This window comes from Bombina bombina, chromosome 4, assembly GCF_027579735.1.
Source record: "Bombina bombina isolate aBomBom1 chromosome 4, aBomBom1.pri, whole genome shotgun sequence".
Taxonomy (NCBI): domain Eukaryota; kingdom Metazoa; phylum Chordata; class Amphibia; order Anura; family Bombinatoridae; genus Bombina; species Bombina bombina.
In genome coordinates, this window is record NC_069502.1 from 109,744,315 (window position 1) to 109,769,781 (window position 25,467).

At 40.9% G+C, this 25,467-nt stretch overlaps 1 pseudogene; it reads right to left on the reverse strand.

Moving 5' to 3' along the window:
• Positions 1 to 202: 202 nt before the first annotated feature.
• LOC128655266 (cotranscriptional regulator FAM172A homolog) lies at positions 203 to 13,687 on the reverse strand (annotated as a pseudogene).
• Between the last annotated feature and the right edge of the window lie 11,780 nt (positions 13,688 to 25,467).

Genomic DNA, 25,467 nt, shown 5'->3' on the forward strand with positions numbered 1-25,467 from the left:
ACTCACAATCCAGGGAAACAAACAAACGGGCCCAGATTCAGATCTCCCGCCGAGATTTAAAGGGCAGGAGCGTAACCGTCATCAGAGGGGTGTGAGAGAAAGCGTCATGTTGCTAAGCAACATGACGTCAGAGACACAGAGGAGTTCCGGGAGCCGCGGCGACACGGCGATGAACGGAAGCGCTCATGACAAAATGCTCTTGTAAAAGGTATAAATGATAGAAAACATATAGGTTTAAAATGGGTTTTCGTCCTTCTTTTGTAAAGGCATTGAGATCCCAGCCAGCACAAAAGGGTTAAGTATAATAGGTAATAGAGGTAAAGAGTGAGCAAGCCCAGGGTACTGGGGTAGCAGACAAGCTGTGACATGAGCTCAGTACAGGGCTGTGTCAGGGCAATTAGAGCTGCACCATGCTGCACTGTGCAGTACTGCTGTCAGCCTTAATCTGTGCTCTGATGGGCAGCACAAAATCCAAGCAGCAGTCCACAGGAAGCACAACCAGTGAACCCATATTGCTTTGACAGTTGCACTCATCTAGAAATAATGCAAAACGCTATTTAAATGTATACATCATGAGCACCCTGTGCTCTAGGAAGAAAACAATCTAATGAGGGATGGAGAGACTTAAAAACCAGGCATGGGGAGAGCCTGGGAGGGCTTGCTTCATAGCCCCCTCTTAAAGCTCCTCGTGCTTTATTCTGCTGGAGCGCCTGCTAGATGCTGGCTTGCTTTTGCTGTTCTTGGCTTCTAGGGCTTCGGTGAAGAACCTAAAGATAGACTGGAAACTCTTCCAAGATGTCAGCTCATGCCGCTCTGTTCCTGCAGAAACGCGTGGGCAGTCTGGCAACATGGACTCCACTGATGTGTCGAGTGGCTCACTGCTCGATACCCAATTACAACAATTCTCTCTCATCCATTCTCGAATCGTTTTACTGGCTTCTTGATGCCATACATTATGGACAGAATCTGTCAGGGCTACAGCAGTAACTTTATGTTTTACTTCAGCTTCACGTTGAATCATCAGCTCCACAAAAGCAAGTCCTCCATAACTGTGAGCAACAAAAAACATAATTTATGCTTACCTGATAAATTTATTTCTCTTGTAGTGTATCCAGACCACGGATCATCCATTACTTGTGGGATATTCTCCTTCCCAACAGGAAGTTGCAAGAGGATCACCCACAGCAGAGCTGCTATATAGCTCCTCCCCTCACTGCCATATCCAGTCATTCGACCGAAACAAGACGAGAAAGGAGAAACCATAGGGTGCAGTGGTGACTGTAGTTTAATTAAAATTTAGACCTGCCTTAAAAGGACAGGGCGGGCCGTGGACTGGATACACTACAAGAGAAATAAATTTATCAGGTAAGCATAAATTATGTTTTCTCTTGTTAAGTGTATCCAGTCCACGGATCATCCATTACTTGTGGGATACCAATACCAAAGCTAAAGTACAAGGATGATGGGAGGGACAAGGCAGGAACTTAAACGGAAGGAACCACTGCCTGTAGAACCCTTCTCCCAAAAACAGCCTCCGAAGAAGCAAAAGTGTCAAATTTGTAAAATTTTGAAAAGGTGTGAAGCGAAGACCAAGTCGCAGCCTTGCAAATCTGTTCAACAGAGGCCTCATTTTTAAAGGCCCAGGTGGAAGCCACAGCTCTAGTAGAATGAGCTGTAATCCTTTCAGGGGGCTGCTGTCCAGCAGTCTCATAGGCTAAGCGTATTATGCTCCGAAGCCAAAAGGAGAGAGAGGTTGTCGAAGCTTTTTGACCTCTCCTCTGTCCAGAGTAAACGACAAACAGGGCAGATGTTTGACGAAAATCTTTAGTAGCCTGTAAGTAAAACTTCAAGGCACGGACTACGTCCAGATTATGCAAAAGACGTTCCTTCTTTGAAGAAGGATTAGGACACAATGATGGAACAACAATCTCTTGATTGATATTCCTGTTAGAAACCACCTTAGGTAAAAACCCAGGTTTGGTACGCAGAACTACCTTGTCTGAATGAAAAATCAGATAAGGAGAATCACAATGTAAGGCAGATAACTCAGAGACTCTTCAAGCCGAGGAAATAGCCATCAAAAACAGAACTTTCCAAGATAAAAGTTTAATATCAATGGAATGAAGGGGTTCAAACGGAACTCCCTGAAGAACTTTAAGAACCAAGTTTAAGCTCCACGGGGGAGCAACAGTTTTAAACACAGGCTTAATCCTAACCAAAGCCTGACAAAATGCCTGGACGTCTGGAACTTCTGACAGACGCTTGTGCAAAAGAATAGACAGAGCAGAGATCTTTCCTTTTAAAGAACTAGCTGATAAGCCTTTGTCCAAACCCTCTTGGAGAAAGGACAATATCCTAGGAATCCTAACCTTACTCCATGAGTAACTCTTGGATTCACACCAATAAAGATATTTACGCCATATCTTATGGTAGATTTTCCTGGTGACAGGCTTCCGGGCCTGTATTAAGGTATCAATGACTGACTCGGAGAAGCCACGCCTTGATAGAATCAAGCGTTCAATCTCCATGCAGTCAGTCTCAGAGAAATTAGATTTGGATGATTGAAAGGACCTTGTATTAGAAGGTCCTGCCTCAGAGGCAGAGTCCATGGTGGAAGAGATGACATGTCCACTAGGTCTGCATACCAGGTCCTGCGTGGCCACGCAGGCGCTATCAGAATCACTGATGCTCTCTCCTGTTTGATTTTGGCAATCAGTCGAGGTAGCAGAGGAAACGGTGGAAACACATAGGCCAGGTTGAAGAACCAAGGAGCTGCTAGAGCATCTATCAGCGTTGCTCCCGGGTCCCTGGACCTGGATCCGTAACAAGGAAGCTTGGCGTTCTGGCGAGACGCCATGAGATCCAGTTCTGGTTTGCCCCAACGATGGACCAGTTGAGCAAACACCTCCGGATGGAGTTCCCACTCCCCCGGATGAAAAGTCTGACGACTTAGAAAATCCGCCTCCCAGTTCTCTACGCCTGGGATGTGGATTGCTGACAGGTGGCAAGAGTGAGACTCTGCCCAGCGAATTATCTTTGAGACTTCTAACATCGCTAGGGAACTCCTGGTTCTCCCTTGATGGTTGATGTAAGCCACAGTCGTGATGTTGTCCGACTGAAATCTGATGAACCTCAGTGTTGCTAACCGAGGCCAAGCTAGAAGAGCATTGAATATTGCTCTTAACTCCAGAATATTTATTGGGAGGAGTTTCTCCTCCTGAGTCCACGATCCCTGAGCCTTCAGGGAGTTCCAGACTGCGCCCCAACCTAGAAGGCTGGCATCTGTTGTTACAATCGCCCACTCTGACCTGCGAAAGGTCATACCCTTGGACAGATGGACCCGAGAAAGCCACCAGAGAAGAGAATCTCTGGTCTCTTGATCCAGATTTAGTAGAGGGGACAAATCTGAGTAGTCCCCATTCCACTGACTTAGCATGCATAATTGCAGCGGTCTGAGATGCAGGCGTGCAAATGGCACTATGTCCATTGCCGCTACCATTAAGCCGATTACTTCCATGCACTGAGCCACTGACGGGCGTGGAATGGAATGAAGGAAACGGCAAGCATTTAGAAGTTTTGATAACCTGGACTCCATCAGGTAAATTTTAATCGCTACAAAATCTATAAGAGTCCCTAGGAAGGAGACTCTTGTGAGTGGTGATAGAGAACTCTTTTCCACGTTCACTTTCCACCCATGCGACCTCAGAAATGCCAGAACTATCTCTGTATGAGACTTGACAATTTGAAAGCTTGATGCCTGTATCAGGATGTCGTCTAGATACGGAGCCACCGCTATGCCTCGTGTTCTTAGAACCGCCAGAAGTGAGCCCAGAACCTTTGTAAAAATTCTCGGGGCAGTGGCCAACCCGAAGGGAAGAGCTACAAATTGGTAATGCCTGTCTAGAAAGGCAAACCTTAGGAACCGATGATGATCTTTGTGAATCGGTATGTGAAGGTAGGCATCCTTTAAGTCCACTGTGGTCATGTACTGACCCTCTTGGATCATGGGTAGGATGGTCCGAATAGTTTCCATTTTGAATGATGGAACTCTGAGGAATTTGTTTAAGATCTTTAGAGCCAAGATTGGTCTGAAGGTTCCCTCTTTCTTGGGAACCACAAACAGATTTGAATAAAATCCCTGTCCTTGTTCCGTCCGCGGAACTGGATGGATCACTCCCATTACTAGGAGGTCTTGCACACAGCTTAGGAATGCCTCTTTCTTTATCTGGTTTGCTGATAACCTTGAAAGATGAAATCTCCCATGTGGAGGAGAAGCTTTGAAGTCCAGAAGATATCCCTGAGATATGATCTCCAAAGCCCAGGGATCCTGAACATCTCTTGCCCACGCCTGGGCGAAAAGAGAAAGTCTGCCCCCCACTAGATCCGTTTACGGATAGGGGGCCGTTCCTTCATGCTGTCTTGGGGGCAGCAGCAGGCTTTCTGGCCTGCTTGCCCTTGTTCCAGGACTGGTTAGGTTTCCAGGCCTGTCTGGAATGAGCAACAGTTCCCTCTTGTTTTGAAGCGGAGGAAGTTGATGCTGCTCCTGCCTTGAAATTTCGAAAGGCATGAAAATTAGACTGTTTGGCCTTTGATTTGGCCCTGTCCTGAGGAAGGGTATGACCCTTGCCTCCAGTAATGTCAGCAATAATTTCCTTCAAGCCAGGCCCGAATAAGGTCTGCCCCTTGAAAGGAATGTTGAGTAATTTAGACTTTGAAGTCACGTCAGCTGACCAGGATTTAAGCCATAGCGCCCTACGCGCCTGGATGGCGAATCCGGAATTCTTAGCCGTTAGTTTAGTCAAATGAACAATGGCATCAGAAACAAATGAGTTAGCTAGCTTAAGCGTTCTAAGCTTGTCAATAATTTCATTCAATGGAACTGTCTGGATGGCCTCTTCCAGGGCCTCAAACCAGAATGCCGCCGCAGCAGTGACAGGCGCAATGCATGCAAGGGGCTGTAAAATAAAACCTTGTTGAATAAACATTTTCTTAAGGTAACCCTCCAATTTTTTATCCATTGGATCTGAAAAAGCACAACTGTCCTCAACCGGGATAGTGGTACGCTTTGCTAAAGTAGAAACTGCTCCCTCCACCTTAGGGACCGTCTGCCATAAGTCCCGTGTAGTGGCGTCTATTGGAAACATTTTTCTAAATATAGGAGGTGGGGAAAAGGGCACACCTGGTCTATCCCACTCCTTGCTAATAAGTTCTGTAAGCCTTTTAGGTATAGGAAAAACGTCAGTACACACCGGCACCGCATAGTATCTATCCAGCCTACACAATTTCTCTGGAATTGCAACTGTGTTACAGTCATTACGAGCAGCTAATACCTCCCCAAGCAATACACGGAGGTTCTCAAGCTTAAATTTAAAATTAGAAATCTCTGAATCAGGTTTCCCTGAGTCAGAGATGTCACCCACAGACTGAAGCTCTCCGTCCTCATGTTCTGCATACTGTGACGCAGTATCAGACATGGCTCTAACAGCATTTGCGTGCTCTGTATCTCTCCTAACCCCAGAGCTATCGCGCTTGCCTCTTAATTCAGGCAATCTAGATAATACCTCTGACAGGGTATTATTCATGATTGCAGCCATGTCCTGCAAGGTAATCGCTATGGGCGTCCCTGATGTAATTGGCGCCATATTAGCGTGCGTCCCCTGAGCGGGAGGCGAAGGGTCTGACACGTGGGGAGAGTTAGTCGGCATAACTTCCCCCTCGACAGAACCCTCTGGTGATAATTCTTTTATAGATAAAGACTGATCTTTACTGTTTAAGGTGAAATCAATACATTTAGTACACATTCTCCTATGGGGCTCCACCATGGCTTTCAAACATAATGAACAAGTAGGTTCCTCTGTGTCAGACATGTTTAAACAGACTAGCAATGAGACTAGCAAGCTTGGAAAACACTTTAAAACAAGTTTACAAGCAATATAAAAAACGTTACTGCGCCTTTAAGAAACACAAATTTTCCCAAATTTTGAAATAACAGAGAAAAAATGCAGTTACACTAACAAAATGTTTACAGTGTATGTAATAAGTTAGCAGAGCATTGCACCCACTTGCAAATGGATGATTAACCCCTTAATACCAAAAACTGAATAACAAATGACAAAAACGTTTTTTAAACAGTCACAACAACTGCCACAGCTCTACTGTGGCTTTTTATCTCCCTCAATACGACTTTTGAAGCCTTTTGAGCCCTTTAGAGAAGTCCTGGATCATGCAGGAAGAAGCTGGATGTCTGTGTCTGTAATTTTTGTTGTGCAAAAAAACGCCAAAATAGGCCCCTCCACTCATATTACAACAGTGGGAAGCCTCAGGGAACTGTTTCTAGGCAAAATTCAAGCCAGCCATGTGGAAAAAACTAGGCCCCAATAAGTTTTATCACCAAACATATGTAAAAAATGATTAAACATGCCAGCAAACGTTTTAAAAACAGAATTTATGTTTACCTGATAAATTACTTTCTCCAACGGTGTGTCCGGTCCACGGCGTCATCCTTACTTGTGGGATATTCTCTTCCCCAACAGGAAATGGCAAAGAGCCCAGCAAAGCTGGTCACATGATCCCTCCTAGGCTCCGCCTACCCCAGTCATTCGACCGACGTTAAGGAGGAATATTTGCATAGGAGAAACCATATGATACCGTGGTGACTGTAGTTAAAGAAAATAAAATATCAGACCTGATTAAAAAACCAGGGCGGGCCGTGGACCGGACACACCGTTGGAGAAAGTAATTTATCAGGTAAACATAAATTCTGTTTTCTCCAACATAGGTGTGTCCGGTCCACGGCGTCATCCTTACTTGTGGGAACCAATACCAAAGCTTTAGGACACGGATGAAGGGAGGGAGCAAATCAGGTCACCTAAATGGAAGGCACCACGGCTTGCAAAACCTTTCTCCCAAAAATAGCCTCAGAAGAAGCAAAAGTATCAAACTTGTAAAATTTGGTAAAAGTGTGCAGTGAAGACCAAGTCGCTGCCCTACATATCTGATCAACAGAAGCCTCGTTCTTGAAGGCCCATGTGGAAGCCACAGCCCTAGTGGAATGAGCTGTGATTCTTTCAGGAGGCTGCCGTCCGGCAGTCTCGTAAGCCAATCTGATGATGCTTTTAATCCAAAAAGAGAGAGAGGTAGAAGTTGCTTTTTGACCTCTCCTTTTACCAGAATAAACAACAAACAAGGAAGATGTTTGTCTAAAATCCTTTGTAGCATCTAAATAGAATTTTAGAGCGCGAACAACATCCAAATTGTGCAACAAACGTTCCTTCTTCGAAACTGGTTTCGGACACAAAGAAGGCACGACTATCTCCTGGTTAATGTTTTTGTTAGAAACAACCTTTGGAAGAAAACCAGGTTTAGTACGTAAAACCACCTTATCTGCATGGAACACCAGATAAGGAGGAGAACACTGCAGAGCAGATAATTCTGAAACTCTTCTAGCAGAAGAAATTGCAACCAAAAACAAAACTTTCCAAGATAATAACTTAATATCAACGGAATGTAAGGGTTCAAACGGAACCCCCTGAAGAACTGAAAGAACTAAGTTGAGACTCCAAGGAGGAGTCAAAGGTTTGTAAACAGGCTTGATTCTAACCAGAGCCTGAACAAAGGCTTGAACATCTGGCACAGCTGCCAGCTTTTTGTGAAGTAACACAGACAAGGCAGAAATCTGTCCCTTCAAGGAACTTGCAGATAATCCTTTCTCCAATCCTTCCTGAAGAAAGGATAGAATCTTAGGAATCTTTACCTTGTCCCAAGGGAATCCTTTAGATTCACACCAGCAGATATATTTTTTCCATATTTTGTGGTAAATTTTTCTAGTTACAGGCTTTCTGGCCTGAACAAGAGTATCAATAACAGAATCTGAGAACCCTCGTTTCGATAAGATCAAGCGTTCAATCTCCAAGCAGTCAGCTGGAGTGAGACCAGATTCGGATGTTCGAACGGACCTTGAACAAGAAGGTCTTGTCTCAAAGGTAGCTTCCATGGTGGAGCCGATGACATATTCACCAGATCTGCATACCAAGTCCTGCGTGGCCACGCAGGAGCTATCAAGATCACCGACGCCCTCTCCTGATTGATCCTGGCTACCAGCCTGGAGATGAGAGGAAACGGCGGGAATACATAAGCTAGTTTGAAGGTCCAAGGTGCTACTAGTGCATCTACTAGAGTCGCCTTGGGATCCCTGGATCTGGACCCGTAGCAAGGAACCTTGAAGTTCTGACGAGAGGCCATCAGATCCATGTCTGGAATGCCCCACAGTTGAGTAATTTGGGCAAAGATTTCCGGATGGAGTTCCCACTCCCCCGGATGTAATGTCTGACGACTCAGAAAATCCGCTTCCCAATTTTCCACTCCTGGGATGTGGATTGCAGACAGGTGGCAGGAGTGAGTCTCCGCCCATTGAATGATTTTGGTCACTTCTTCCATCGCCAGGGAACTCCTTGTTCCCCCCTGATGGTTGATGTACGCAACAGTTGTCATGTTGTCTGATTGAAACCGTATGAACTTGGCCTTTGCTAGCTGAGGCCAAGCCTTGAGAGCATTGAATATCGCTCTCAGTTCCAGAATATTTATCGGTAGAAGAGATTCTTCCCGAGACCAAAGACCCTGAGCTTTCAGGGATCCCCAGACCGCGCCCCAGCCCATCAGACTGGCGTCGGTCGTGACAATGACCCACTCTGGTCTGCGGAAGGTCATCCCTTGTGACAGGTTGTCCAGGGACAGCCACCAACGGAGTGAGTCTCTGGTCCTCTGATTTACTTGTATCTTCGGAGACAAGTCTGTATAGTCCCCATTCCACTGACTGAGCATGCACAGTTGTAATGGTCTTAGATGAATGCGCGCAAAAGGAACTATGTCCATTGCCGCTACCATCAAACCTATTACTTCCATGCACTGCGCTATGGAAGGAAGAGGAACGGAATGAAGTGTTTGACAAGAGTTTAGAAGTTTTGTTTTTCTGGCCTCTGTCAGAAAAATCCTCATTTCTAAGGAGTCTATTATTGTTCCCAAGAAGGGAACCCTTGTCGACGGAGATAGAGAACTCTTTTCCACGTTCACTTTCCATCCGTGAGATCTGAGAAAGGCCAGGACTATGTCCGTGTGAGCCTTTGCTTGAGGAAGGGACGACGCTTGAATCAGAATGTCGTCCAAGTAAGGTACTACTGCAATGCCCCTTGGTCTTAGCACCGCTAGAAGGGACCCTAGTACCTTTGTGAAAATCCTTGGAGCAGTGGCTAATCCGAAAGGAAGTGCCACGAACTGGTAATGCTTGTCCAGGAATGCGAACCTTAGGAACCGATGATGTTCCTTGTGGATAGGAATATGTAGATACGCATCCTTTAAATCCACCGTGGTCATGAATTGACCTTCCTGGATGGAAGGAAGAATTGTTCGAATGGTTTCCATTTTGAACGATGGAACCTTGAGAAACTTGTTTAAGATCTTGAGATCTAAGATTGGTCTGAACGTTCCCTCTTTTTTGGGAACTATGAACAGATTGGAGTAGAACCCCATCCCTTGTTCTCCTAATGGAACAGGATGAATCACTCCCATTTTTAACAGGTCTTCTACACAATGTAAGAATGCCTGTCTCTTTATGTGGTCTGAAGACAATTGAGACCTGTGGAACCTCCCCCTTGGGGGAAGCCCCTAGAATTCCAGAAGATAACCTTGGGAGACTATTTCTAGTGCCCAAGGATCCAGAACATCTCTTGCCCAAGCCTGAGCGAAGAGAGAGAGTCTGCCTCCCACCAGATCCGGTCCCGGATCGGGGACCAACATTTCATGCTGTCTTGGTAGCAGTGGCAGGTTTCTTGGCCTGCTTTCCCTTGTTCCAGCCTTGCATTGGTCTCCAGGCTGGCTTGGCTTGAGAAGTATTACCCTCTTGCTTAGAGGACGTAGCACTTGGGGCTGGTCCGTTTCTACGAAAGGGACGAAAATTAGGTTTATTTTTGGCCTTGAAAGACCTATCCTGAGGAAGGGCGTGGCCCTTACCCCCAGTGATATCAGAGATAATCTCTTTCAAGTCAGGGCCAAACAGCGTTTTCCCCTTGAAAGGAATGTTAAGGAGTTTGTTCTTGGAAGACGCATCCGCTGACCAAGATTTCAACCAAAGCGCTCTACGCGCCACAATAGCAAACCCAGAATTCTTCGCCGCTAACCTAGCCAATTGCAAAGTGGCGTCTAGGGTGAAAGAATTAGCCAATTTGAGAGCACGGATTCTGTCCATAATCTCCTCATAAGGAGGAGAATCACTATCGATCGCCTTTACTAGCTCATCGAACCAGAAACACGCGGCTGTAGTGACAGGGACAATGCATGAAATTGGTTGTAGAAGGTAACCTTGCTGAACAAACATCTTTTTAAGCAAACCTTCTAATTTTTTATCCATAGGATCTTTGAAAGCACAACTATCTTCTATGGGTATAGTGGTGCGTTTGTTTAAAGTAGAAACCGCTCCCTCGACCTTGGGGACAGTCTGCCATAAGTCCTTTCTGGGGTCGACCATAGGAAACAATTTTTTAAATATGGGGGGAGGGACGAAAGGTATACCGGGCCTTTCCCATTCTTTATTTACAATGTCCGCCACCCGCTTGGGTATAGGAAAAGCTTCTGGGAGCCCCGGGACCTCTAGGAACTTGTCCATTTTACATAGTTTCTCTGGGATGATCAAATTCTCACAATCATCCAGAGTGGATAATACCTCCTTAAGCAGAGCGCGGAGATGTTCCAACTTAAATTTAAATGTAATCACATCGGGTTCAGCTTGTTGAGAAATTTTCCCTGAGTCTGAAATTTCTCCCTCAGACAAAACCTCCCTGGCCCCCTCAGACTGGTGTAGGGGCATTTCAGAACCATTATCATCAGCGTCCTCATGCTCTTCAGTATCTAAAACAGAGCAGTCGCGCTTACGCTGATAAGTGGGCATTTTGGCTAAAATGTTTTTGATAGAATTATCCATTACAGCCGTTAATTGTTGCATAGTAAGGAGTATTGGCGCGCTAGATGTACTAGGGGCCTCCTGAGTGGGCAAGACTCGTGTAGACGAAGGAGGGAATGATGCAGTACCATGCTTACTCCCCTCACTTGAGGAATCATCTTGGGCATCATTTTCAGTGTCACATAAATCACATTTATTTAAATGAGAAGGAACCTTGGCTTCCCCACATTCAGAACACAGTCTATCTGGTAGTTCAGACATGTTAAACAGGCATAAACTTGATAACAAAGTACAAAAAACTTTTAAAATAAAACCGTTACTGTCACTTTAAATTTTAAACTGAACACACTTTATTACTGCAATTGCGAAAAAGTATGAAGGAATTGTTCAAAATTCACCAAAATTTCACCACAGTGTCTTAAAGCCTTAAAAGTATTGCACACCAAATTTGGAAGCTTTAACCCTTAAAATAACGGAACCGGAGCCGTTTTTAACTTTAACCCCTTTACAGTCCCTGGTATCTGCTTTGCTGAGACCCAACCAAGCCCCAAGGGGAATACGATACCAAATGACGCCTTCAGAAAGTCTTTTCTATGTATCAGAGCTCCTCACACATGCGACTGCATGTCATGCTTCTCAAAAACAAGTGCGCAATACCGGCGCGAAAATGAGGCTCTGCCTATGATTAGGGAAAGCCCCTAGAGAATAAGGTGTCTAAAACAGTGCCTGCCGATATTATTTAACAAAAATACCCAGATTAAATGATTCCTCAAGGCTAAAAATGTGTAATATATGAATCGATTTAGCCCAGAAAATGTCTACAGTCCTAATAAGCCCTTGTGAAGCCCTTATTTACTGTCTGAATAAAAATGGCTTACCGGATCCCATAGGGAAAATGACAGCTTCCAGCATTACATCGTCTTGTTAGAATGTGTCATACCTCAAGCAGCAAAAGACTGCTCACTGTTCCCCCAACTGAAGTTAATTCCTCTCAACAGTCCTGTGTGGAACAGCCATGGATTTTAGTAACGGTTGCTAAAATCATTTTCCTCATACAAACAGAAATCTTCATCTCTTTTCTGTTTCAGAGTAAATAGTACATACCAGCACTATTTTAAAATAACAAACTCTTGATTGAATAATAAAAACTACAGTTAAACACTTAAAAACTCTAAGCCATCTCCGTGGAGATGTTGCCTGTACAACGGCAAAGAGAATGACTGGGGTAGGCGGAGCCTAGGAGGGATCATGTGACCAGCTTTGCTGGGCTCTTTGCCATTTCCTGTTGGGGAAGAGAATATCCCACAAGTAAGGATGACGCTGTGGACCGGACACACCTATGTTGGAGAAATACACTTTTATAAGAGTATGTATCTCTATTAATAAGCCTGATACCAGTCGCTATCACTGCATTTAAGGCTTTACTTACATTACTTCGGTATCAGCAGCATTTTCTAGCAAATTCCATCCCTAGAAAAATATTTTAACTGCACATACCGTATTACAGGAAAACCTGCACGCTATTCCCCCTCTGAAGTTACCTCACTCCTCAGAATATGTGAGAACAGCAAAGGATCTTACTTCTGCTAAGATCATAGAAAACGCAGGCAGATTCTTCTTCTAAATACTGCCTGAGATAAACAGTACACTCCGGTACCATTTAAAAATAACAAACTTTTGATTGAAGAAATAAACTAAGTATAAAACACCACAGTCCTCTTACGACCTCTATCTTAGTTGAGAGTTGCAAGAGAATGACTGGATATGGCAGTGAGGGGAGGAGCTATATAGCAGCTCTGCTGTGGGTAATCCTCTTGCAACTTCCTGTTGGGAAGGAGAATATCCCACAAGTAATGGATGATCCGTGGACTGGATACACTTAACAAGAGAAAACACATTCTCAGCTGCCACCTTTGAAATGAAGTTATCCCATACATATAAGGCATGTTCTTCTGGAGAGCCATTATCTCTGATGAATAGCTGCATTGTCTCCTTTTCCTTTTGCGGGTTTCTGTATTTCTCATAAAAGTCTCTTCGTTTCTTGGTCTCTTTTGGAGGTCTCTCCCTCCTTTCCCTCTTTTCTGCGGGTTCGTCTGAGCTGTCTGGTGATGGCTGTTGTGCTTGAGTTTTGCTTTTTTCCACTTCAATGTAGTTTTGGTTTGGATTCATCACGATGACTGCATAGCCTTCCTTTATTGCTCTCTTGATATAAGGTATTTGAGTTCCACTATCTAGATCCTCATTAATTATAAGTCTTCGTGCCCATTGCCCCGCTCTCACCACTCCGCTGCCATGGATTAAAACCAACATTTTGTCCGGGTTTGTCTTTGCATCTTTGCTTATGAAAATAAAACTTTTTGGTTCACTTTCACTGGCATCTGTTGGCAAATACACTTTCTCCAGATCACACTCCTTCTCCAGCAGCTCATAGACATGCTTTGTAATAATCTCTCCAAGAGCTTCATATCGCTTCTGATTCCATCTGTGCAAGTCTTCCCGGACGTTAAACACAAAGGGTTCTCCAGTTTTAATGTGTCTGAGTTGTCCATTTTCATTGAATGTATATTCAAACCCCTCTAGGGTATCAGGAAACTCAAGTGGGGGCTCATCTTTTTTCATTAACTCGTCCAAGTCTATTCTAGAAAGCAGATCTTTCAAGGCAGTGGTCTTCTCTTTTTCATCTGTACCTCACACTTGCTGAGGCTGTGCCATACTGAAGCAATAAAACACCAAGACTAAAGACCAGAAGGAACCGTACATCAATCTTCACACTGCCCTGCTCTTGCATTTTCCCACATGCTGCATGTTCAATCAAGTTGAACTCCATATTGTGAATCACAGTTGCACTTAGTTTTAATTTCAAATTTTCAGTTTTAATGTCAAATTCTTGTGATTTTGTAGAGTTGGTGAATTTAATATTCTTATCTACATGTCTGCACATGTTGCAAACTGACTTTCCACATTTAAAGGTACCCTTTCTGTAATGCTCATGGGATATTCCACTATCAGACCAAACTTGGCCAGTAGTCTTCTTATCCCGGCGTCAAGCTGGAATTAAAGGGAATATCCCAGAGCAGAGAAAGTTCACAAAATAAGGTAAACAGTACTCACCCTATGCAGGGCAGCAATTTTAAATATATATGCATATGAATATATACATATATATTTATATGTTAATATTTGTATATACACATATTAACACATAAATGTATATGTATATAAGCATATACATATATATTTACAGGGAACACACAATAGCCATAGACCGCGATGTAAAGGCACTTTTCAGTGCCGTTTTTTTTTTCTAACACCCCACAGCCCCTCTTTTAATCCCTTAAAACTGACTAGTGCAGTAGTTTTTTTATGGGGAAAAAATTCTACATTTTTTTTTCATAAAAAACTAAAAGTCCCTTTATTTTGGGGGCATTTGCGGCACTTGATCTCTGGTTTTCTGAGTGCTAATTACTACCACGAGTTCGCCACTTGTAATAAGAAAAAAACTGTTTTGATTTTGTTCGCATTCATTTGTTAATTTCTTTTGGCTAGATTACGAGTTTTGCGTTATGAGCGGCTTGGTGCTAACTTGCAAGTTATTGTCACCGCTCACCTCCCTATAGCGCTGCTATTACAGGTTTGCAAAATCCCGGCGTTAGCAGGCAATAAGTGAGCATTGAGCAAAATTGAGCTCCATACCGCACTCAAATATCAGCGCTGCTTTGAGCTGGTTTTACGTACTCGTGCACGATTTCCCCATAGACATCAATGGGGAGAGCCGGCTGAAAGAAAGCCTAACACCTGCAATAAAGCAGCGTAAAGCTCCGTAACGCAGCCCCATTGATTCCTATAGGGAAACAAAATTTATGTTTGCACCTAACACCCTAACATAAACCCTGGGTCTAAACACCCCTAATCTGCCACCCCCGACATCGACGACACCTACATTACACTTATTAACCCCTAATCTGCCACCCCCGACATCGCCGCCACCTACATTAGACTTATTAACCCCTAATCTGCTGCCCCCAATGTCGTCGCTACCTACCTACACTTATTAACCCCTAATCTGCTGCCCCAATGTTGTCGCTACCTAACTACACTTATTAATCCCTAATCTGCCGCCCCTAACATTGCCGCCACCTACCTACATTTATTAACCCCTAATCTGCCGTCCCCAATGTCGCCGCCACTATACTAGTTATTAGTTATTAACCACTAAACCTAACCCTAAGTCTAACCCTAACCCCCACTAACTTGAACATAATTAAATAAATCTAAATAAAAATTAAAATGAATAACTAAATAATTCCTATTTAAAGGGACACTGAACCCAAAAAAAATATTTTGTGATTCAGATAGAGCATGAAATTGTAAGCAACTTTCTAATTTACTCCTATTAGCAATTTTTCTTCGTTCTCTTGCATTCTTTATTTGAAAAAGAAGGCATCTAAGCTTTTTTTTGGGTTCAGAACTCTGGATAGCACATTTTATTGGTGGATGAATTTATCCACCAATCAGCAAGGACAACCCAGGTTGTTCACCAAAAATGGGCCGGCATCTAAACTTATATTCTTGCATTTCAAATAAAGATACCAAGAGAATACATTTTTTTATAATAGGAGTAAATTAGAAAGTTGCTTATAATTTCATGTTCTATCTGAATCACGAAAGAAAAAAATTGGGTTCAGTGTCCCTTTAAGACTAAATACTTACCTGTAAAATAAACCCTAAGATAGCTACAATATAACTAATAGTTACATTGTATCTATCTTAGGTTTTATTTTTATTTTACAGGTAACTTTGTATTTATTTTAACTAGGTAGACTAGTTAGTAAATAGTTATTAACTATTTACTAGCTACCTAGTTAAAATGAATACAAAGTTACCTGTAAAATAAAACCTAACCTGAGTTACACTAAATAAATTACATTAATTAAATACAATTAACTAAATTAGACAAAATAAAAAAGAAATGATCAAATATTTAAACTAATTACACCTAATCTAATAGCTCTATCAAAATAAAAAAGTCCCCCCAAAGTAAAAAAAAAAACCTAGCCTAAACTAAACTACCAATAGCCCTTAAAAGGGCCTTTTGCTGGGCATTTCCCCAAAGAAATCAGCTCTTTTACCTGTAAAAAAAATACAAACAACCACCCAACAGTAAAACCCACCACCCACACAACCAAACCCCGCAAATAAAATCCTATCTAAAAAAACCTAACCTCCCCATTGCCCTGAAAAGGGCATTTGGATGGGCATTGCCCTTAAAAGGGCATTTAGCTCTTTTTCAGCCCAAACCCTAAGCTAAAAATAAAACCCACCCAACAAAGCCTTAAAAAAAACTTAACACTAACTCTAAAGATCCACTTACAGTTTTTGAAGACCGGATATCCATCCTCAGCAAAGCCGGCAGAAGTCTTCATCCAAGCCGGCAGAAGTCTTCATCCAGACGGCATATTCTATCTTCATCCATCCGGTGCGGAGCGGCTCCATCTTTAAGACATCCGGCGCGGAGCATCCTCTTCTGACGACGGCTAACAAAGAATGAAGGTTCCTTTAAGGGACGTCATCCAAGATGGCGTCCCTTGAATTCCGATTGGCTGATAGAATTCTATCAGCCAATTGGAATTAAAGGTGAAAAAATCCTATTGGCTGATGCAATCAGCCAATAGGATTGAGCTTCAATCCTATTGGCTGATCCAATCAGCCAATAGGATTGAGCTTGCATTCTATTGGCTGATTGTATCAGCGAATAGGATTGAAGCTCAATCCTATTGGCTGATTGCATCAGTCAATAGGATTTTTCACCTTTAATTCCGATTGGCTGATAGAATTCTATCAGCCAATCAGAATTCAAGGGACGCCATCTTGGATGACGTCCCTTAAAGGAACTTTTATTCTTCATTAGCCATCGTCAGAAGAGGATGCTCCGCACCGGATGTCTTGAAGATGGAGCCACTCCGCGCCGGATGGATGAAGATAGAAGATGCCGTCTGGATGAAGACTTCTCCCGGCTTGGATGAAGACTTCGGCCCAATTGGATGAAGACTTCTTCCAGCTTCGCTGAGGACTTCTGCCGCTTCGTTGAGGATGGATGTCTGGTGTTCAAAAACTGTAAGTGAATCTTCGAGGGTAAGTGTTAGGTTTTTTTAAGGGTTTATTGGGTGGGTTTTATTTTTAGCTTAGGGTTTGGGCTGAAAAAGAGCTAAATGCCCTTTTAAGGGCAATGCCCATCCAAATGCTCTTTTCAGGGCAATGGGGAGCTTAGGTTTTTTTAGATAGGATTTTATTTGGGGGGTTGGTTGTGTGGGTGGTGGGTTTTACTGTTGGGGGGTTGTTTGTATTTTTTTTACAGGTAAAAGAGCTGATTTCTTTGGGACAATGCCCCACAAAAGGCCCTTTTAAGGGCCATTGGCAGTTTAGTTTAGGCTAAGGGTTTTTTTTTTATTTTGGGGGGGCTTTTTTATTTTGATAGGGCTATTAGATTAGGTGTAATTAGTTTAAATATTTGATAATTTCTTTTTTATTTTGTGTAATTTAGTGTTTGTTTTTTTGTAATTTAGTTAATTGTATTTAAGTAATGTAATTTATTTAATTGTAGTGTAATGTTAGGTGTTAGTGTAACTCAGGTTAGATTTTATTTTACAGGTATATTTGTATTTATTTTAGCTAGGTAGCTAGTAAATAGTTAATAACTATTTACTAACTAGTCTACCTAGTTAAAATAAATACAAACTTACCTGTGAAATAAAAATAAAACCTAAGCTAGATACAATGTAACTATTAGTTATATTGTAGCTAGCTTAGGGTTTATTTTATAGGTAAGTATTTAGTTTTAAATAGGAATTATTTAGTTAATGATAGTAATTTTTATTTAGATTTATTTTAATTATGGTAAAGTTAGTGGGTGTTAGGGTTAGGGTTACACTTAGGGTTAGGTTTAGGGGTTTATAACTTTAGTATAGTGGCGGCGATTTTGGTGGCAGCAGATTAGTGGTTAATAAGTGTATGTAGGTGGCGACGACATTGGGGGCAGCAAATTAGGGGTTAATAATATTTAACTAGTGTTTGCGATGTTGGAGTGCGGAGGTTTAGGGGTTAATATGTTTATTATAGTGGCAGCGATGTCCGGAGCGGCAGATTAGGGGTTAATAATTTTATTTTAGTGTTTGCAATGTGGGAGGGCTTCGGTTTATGGGTTAATAGGTAGTTTATGGGTGTTAGTGTACTTTTTAGCACTTTAGTTATAAGTTTTATGTTACAGCTTTGTAGCGTAAAACCCATAACTACTGACTTTCAGTTTACGGTATGGATCTTCACGGTATAGGCTGTACCACTCACTTTTTGGGCGGACAGGCAAACTCGTAATACCCATTGAAAAAGGACTTTTTGAAAGCTGCAGTAGTTACGTTGCATTACGGCCAAAAAAGTGTGCGGTACAGATATACCTGCAAGACTCGTAATACCAGCGGTAGTGAAAAAGAGCCATAACGTTGCATTTTCACCCATAACACAAAACTCGTAATCTAGCCATTTATTTTTCATAACAAAATGTTCCATTATTAATGTGTTGCCTTTGTCTAATATTTGAACCATGTTACAGAAAATACTGGTTATAACAGTACTGTGTTTTTTTAGAATGATTTTTGCTAAATTGTATTTTGGGATTTCTAATCTCTTAGTCTGGGATTAAGAGATAGCTTAGTGTGGGTGGCATTTGGTCTAGTACAGACTAGAGAATGCTTGTTAACTCTTGCACCCACAAGTCACAGGCTTGCATGGAGTGGCTTGACTGTGACAAAATGTGGAAAAGGTCTTTTAACCCTTTCTGTGCCAAACTGGTGACTGGCAAGTTTGGTTAACACTGTACATCACAATCAGTTTGTCCTTCAGGTTAGGTGGGTGCTTAAATGACAATATTGGGGGCCATTATCTTTAGCCAACCTATCAGATACCATCGGATTTGCTCTGATAATAAGGACCATGATAAAAAACAAAAATTATGCTTACCTGATAAATTTATTTCTTTCATGGTGGTGAGAGTCCACTTATCCATTACTCCTGGGAGTCAACTCCTGGCCAGTCTGAGGAGGCAAAGATTACAAAAACTCTATGAGTACTTCATCCTTCTCACCGATCTGGCATTCCAGTCTTTCGTATAGCCAAGCAAGAAGAAGTTTAAAGGTAGGAAAGTACAAAGCAGGGGAGATAAGGTGCAAAATAGAACTGCCATTATAAAAAAATCAATTGAATAAAATTGGGCTGGGATAATAAATTCTCATCATCATAAAATAAATTAATTTATCAGGTAAGGATACATTTTTCTTTCCTTATTAAGGAGGTGACAGTCCATAATACATTACTTCTGGTGACCAATACCCAAGCTGTGAAGTCCACAAATAATTTTGAGTAGGACAAAACATTTTTTTAGAAAGGCAGGTACCTAATTTCTAGACCTGATGCCTGGAGGATTTTAATACCAAAAACTGCTTCAGAAGAATCAAAAACATAAAAATGGTAGAATTTAGTAAAGATATAAAAGGATGAACATGTTGCTGCCTTGCAAACTTGTTCAGCGTAAACCTTAATTTTAAAATGCTCAGGAAGTGGAAAATGAGTAGAATGTACTGTGATGTGTTTAGGAGGAGACTTTCCCGTCTCCAAGTAAGCCTTGAAAGAAAAGTTTTAGTTAACTGGGACAACGAGAAGGAACTACAATATCCTGATTGATGATATCAGAAGAAAACATTTTATGAAAAATAAAAATTTTGTTCACAAAACCAGCTTATCATGGTAAAATAAAAAAACTAGAAAGGAGGCTGAAACGAACTTGCAGATAATTCAGAAAACTCCTGTAGCAGAAGATATTGAAGAAACAATACCTTTGAGGACAGGATGGAAGATCCAAACTGTGCATAAGGCACAAGAGTTAAAGTTCCAAGGAAAAAAGGTTTAATCATTGGTTTTATCCTGAGTAAAGTTTGAAAAAACTTTGAATCTGGAAGATTAGCAATTTTCTTGAGTTATAACATTTATCCCGTGGGTGTGCTGTATTTCTTCATTGGATTTCTGGCTTGTGACTCGCATCTTCCTTTACCATTCTTCTGCCTGCTGATTCTACTTTGTTTATGCCCATTTGGTATTTGACCTTGGATCTGCCTGACTAAGTTTTTGGACTTCGATTCTGCTACCCTGTTTCCTGTCTGGTTTGACCTCTGGTTTGTCAACTTCGCCTTGACCTATCAGGTCATTCTCTGGTATTCACCTTTCTAGTAATAGTCTTTGTGCTCAGTTGTCTTTCTCCTGGGTCCTAGCACTATTGCCCCAAAGATATTTCTTTATCAAACCACTTGATACCAGGATAACAAGACTACCGGCCAAGATTGGTTTGATAGAGAACTATCTGAAGGGCCTAACAGAAATAAAAAATATAATAATAGGACTCACAATAATAATAATATTTATATTGTGAGACCTATTTTTATATTGTTTATTTCATCTTATATTGCGATTGTTTTTCCATCCATTAATAAATTCTATATATACACATTATATTTATGTCAAGATTAACTCCATGACTATAGCTCCATCTTGAGACATTAGGTTGTGTTTTAGTGGAAGAGACCACAAAAAACTACTGCATATATGAACTAGATCTGCAAAGCATGTTCTGCATGATCAAACTGAAGCAATCAGAATTACTGATGATAGCTCTAGTTTTATCCGTGCTATCAATATTGGCAGCATAAATAGTTTGTCAAAATATGTAGCAACTCAAAATGATAAGGGAACTGCTATATCATGGAGAATTTGTTGATCAAATAAGAAGTTGTCAGATCTATCTCTGGCAGACACTATTGATCTAAAAACTAGAAGAAGACATCCAGAAGAAAGAGCAGTCCCCAAGATGAAGAGATTGGAGTCTGAATTGATCACTCTTTGGAAACAACTGCTGAAATTGAACAGAGATTAATCTCTGCCAGGACAAAAACTCGGGACACTGCTTTCAGTGCTAGGGAAATGTGAGTTCTCCCTTGATGAATGAAATAATTCACTGCTGTGAGATAGATTGATTGAAAATGCAAATAAGTTAATGAATATTTATTTGCTAACCTAGCCTCCAGAGGTAACCTTACTCATTGTACTCTCCTGGACCCCCACAATGTCCCCAAACCCAAAAGAATTGCATCTGATGTGATTATTGCCAAAGTTGGAAAAAGGAAGAGCAACAAACTAAAAGAGTTTGTCCTAAAAGGCAAAACCTCAAAAACTGGTAATATACTTTGAGGATAGGGATATGAAGTAAAACATTTTTTAAATCTTTTGTGGACAAATCTTGTCCCTGCGGAGGGAGAATAGTTTGAATTGTTTCCCGATTGGAAGATGGAACCCTGAGAAACTTGTTTTGAGTTTTTATACTAGAATAAGCATGTAAGTCCTCTCTTTCTTGAGAACAGCAAAAGGGGATTGAGTAAAAACCATGGCATTGATCCAAGACAGGAAATAGGATTATCACTTCCCTGATTTCCAGGTCTGAAATGACTTCAATAAATATTCTAGTGGTAACAGTTCCAGAATTCTTTATCATGCAGATACACAGAGAAGATTTAAAAACCCCCACATCCAACAGCAGTTTTTAACATAGCATATAGAAACATAAATATGTACCTGCTAATAGCCTGTGGGCTATATGAGTGTAAAAATTGTAATCTCACTTACCTATTATGCACCAATTCTACTATGCTTACCATCTGCAGGGATAACTGCTTCCAGTTGAAATGTTTGTGCAATGTTTAATGCTGACATAGTATCGACAGTGATGTCTGGTGGACATGGTTCGCTATAGCGAATCATGTCTGCCCAACATTTGGTAAATTGATCCCTTACAGATTACTTCAGGTCTGAAGTCACTCTAAATATTGTAGCACAGTTTTGGCTATTGCTTGAGCGCAAACTATAAAATTCAACTTGTAATACCAGCACAATTTAGCACGGATGCGATTTCCATTCTATGCACTGGCTGTGCTCAAGCGAAGTTGGCTGCGCTGACCCTTCTCTGGTTAATGTACTTTACCATGGACTTGTAATATCAAAGTCGTGCGCTGATGTTAGCAGGGTCCAGCAAAATTGCTTATTGCGCCCCCTCTATCATTAGCACACCACTTGTAATCTGGCCCTAAATGCAGTATTTTGGATTCAGTTTAAGTGCAACACTTAACTCACCACTTGTAATACAAGTGCATTGAGCGTGGTATTAGCACTCTTTATTGGGCACTCTAAAAAACGTTTTTGCTTTGATTAACATTACTAACCACATGTGTAATCAATTGCTCTTCAATTGTAATCTAGGCCTATGGGGCCGATTTATTACGGCCCGAATGGGGCTGTATACTCCTGTTTCAGTGCGAGCCTTCAAGCTCGCCGGAAACAGGAGTTAAGAACCAGCAGTCTTAAGACTGCTGCTCCCTTACTCGTCCGATTGACATCCCCTGCTAGCGGCTGATTGGCCGCGAATCTGCAGGGGGCGGCATTGCACAAGCAGTTCACCAGAACTGCTCATTTATCAATGTCTGGCAGACATGCTACAGCGGATCACGTCTGCCAGACACTTGATAAATCGGCCCCTATATCACTAGTCTAACATTATGCATTTATGTGAATTTATCATAGACTTCTATCTCTGGCTGGGGCAATATCATGCTCAGCAATACTGAAAAAGTATGTAGCATAGCAGACTCCATCTTGAAATTAACTGTGTCATCTAAGTAACTGTTGCTTTGTTATACTGCTCTATGTTTAGAAGTAGTGACTGATGTGTGTAATTAACATTTAATGAGTAAATTATTTTTTTCAAGTGCTTTAACACTCAAACATGTTTTTTAATGTAGAAAATGTGTTCTATTTTTTTTGTAATTTAATTAGCAACTAGGAAGTGTTAAAATCAATTGCTTTTAAGGAGCGTGTTTTACTATAACACATTAGCATACACAAAGTAGCCAGAGAAAATTGATTATTTTTTCAAGCAATTATTCAATTCATGTGTGAAAACATCGTTTTAAAGAGAGAAAAAAAAAAAAAGTGCACTTTTCCACAACTATGTTTTTTTCTGTTGGGCAAAAGCAATCATTCTAAGCTTTATGTAACTTTTACATTCATTAAAAATATAAAATTCTGCCACTGGGAAATGTGTTTTCAGCAGGTCCAATGTGCAAAATGTTAAAACTGTAAAATTGCTATGAATATGTAATCAAAAACATTTCCTGACTGATGGGAATACTGGTGTCAAATTGTACTCATGCAAGGTAGAAGATTTGTTGCCATATATTGGGAAACTTAAGATAAATATCTTATTGTGCAGTTTCCAGAATGGATTGAAATGGGTTCATATTTCAAAACTACATAAAAATCCATCAGATACACTCTGTTTTAGAATTCTGAAGGATTGGCGTAGACCCCTATGTTAGTGGTAGAATACTCTCAGCAGGTAAACTAGATATTTAAAGCTTTAGCAATTAGTTGTTATTAAAAGAAAAAATACATACCAACATTTTTCTCAAACAAGACTATTTTAGCTCAATGTGCAAAGCAATGGATGGCGCTTCTGATTCTTTGCTGGCCGCTAGCCTGTTTTACGCAATGTAAAATGCAGAGGACATCTGACAAAACACCCTGTAGAAGTTTAGGATGATTGACAGGCCCTGCTCTCATTGGTCCTTATGCAGTGGTACATGTGAGCAGCGGACGTAGAGTGTTTTGTACATGGAGCGCTAAGTGTCTTCTTATACATACAATAGCCTATATTCAATTAAAGGGACGTAAAACCCAATTTTTTTTCTTTCATGGTTCAATTACAGCATACAATTTTAAACAACTCTCCAATTTACATTTATTATGTAATTTGCTTTGTTCTTTTGGTATCTTTTGCTTAAAATAATAACTAGTTAGGCTTAGGAGCTGGGAGCTAGATGCTGAATGGTGGCTGCACATATATGCCTGTTGTGTTCAGCTAGCTCCCAGTAGTGCATCACTGCTTCTTCAATACAGGACACCAAGAGAATGAAGAAAAATTGATAATAGAAGTAAATTAGAAAGTTATTTAAATTTGTATACTCTAGCTGAATCATGAAAAAATAAAATTGGGTTTAATGTCCCTTTAAAGAATAATCAAAGAAAAATAACATTCAGACAACCTTGTAAACTTCGAAATAGCGAGACACAACATTGAGACAAGATACTCCCAGGGGCAATAGAATCTTTATGAATTCAACATGGAATCGAAAAAAAGACGAATGGTGTCCAGTACCAGTCAGAACCAGGTGTATTAGCCGTGGGACATACAATTAGTAGGATAATTACCAAGACATCCAATGCATTTTGCGCATGCGCACATGCTCTTCCTCAGAAATCATGAATTCTGCATGCCAGGCAAGTTCTAGGTAAGAAATCTCATCCACCCGTCTAGAATACTCATGGCCATCCCTTGGAGACACTTTTCGTTCTATCAAGTGAGCAAGATATGATTTATTGGGCCCCTCAAAACAATATATGTTAAAGGGACAGTGTACCGTAATTTTTTTCTCCCCTTTAATGTGCTCTTAATTATCCAGCTTACCTACTGGAGTTTAACACACAGTAGAAGTACCGTTGGGGAATTAGAGCATGTCGTTTTATGACGCTTTATTTGCCCAAATTAAGAACATCAATGGTTGTCTGTCACTCAGATTCGGTAACCATGTGACAAAAGAAGTAGATTTTTCTCAGGATGTCACCAAGGGGATTTCTCTAACCTACTTGGAAGAAAAATATATGCAGTCAATAAGAACATGGCACTTTCAATTACTTCTCAGAATTTAAAGGGACATTAAACCCCCAAAAAATCTTCCATGATTCAGATAGAAAATACAATTTTAAACAACTTTCCAATTTACTTCTATTATCTAATTTGCTTCATTCTTTAGATATCTTTTGTTAAAGAAATAACAGTGCACATGGGTAAACCAATCACAGGAGGCATCTATGTGCAGCCACCAATCAGAAGCTACTGAGCCTATCTAGATATGCTTTTCATGAAAGAATATCAAGATAATGAAGCAAATTAGATAATAGAAGTAAATTAGAAAATTTGTTTAAAATGGTATTCTCCATCTGAATCATGAAAGAAAAAATGTGGGTTTAATGTCCCTTTAAGATTCCTATAACGGAATACTAATGCAATAGCAATTCTCAACAGCTTGTTAGGTTTACTGAATAAAAAAAACATTACAGTGTGTTTCCCATTAGATTTGATGTAATGGACAAATAAAAATACATAAATTAAAAATTAAAAAACTCACTTACTTAAAAAATTAAATTCTGTTACATAATAACAAGTTACCTTTTAGATTCCCTTAAACCTACACTTCAGTATTTTTGCACAATCAAGTATTGTGTTAGATTTAATAGATAATAGCAACATTGTTAAAATGTCCTAAAAAAAAAAGGAGCAATGAAATAACAATACTAATGGATTTTACAAT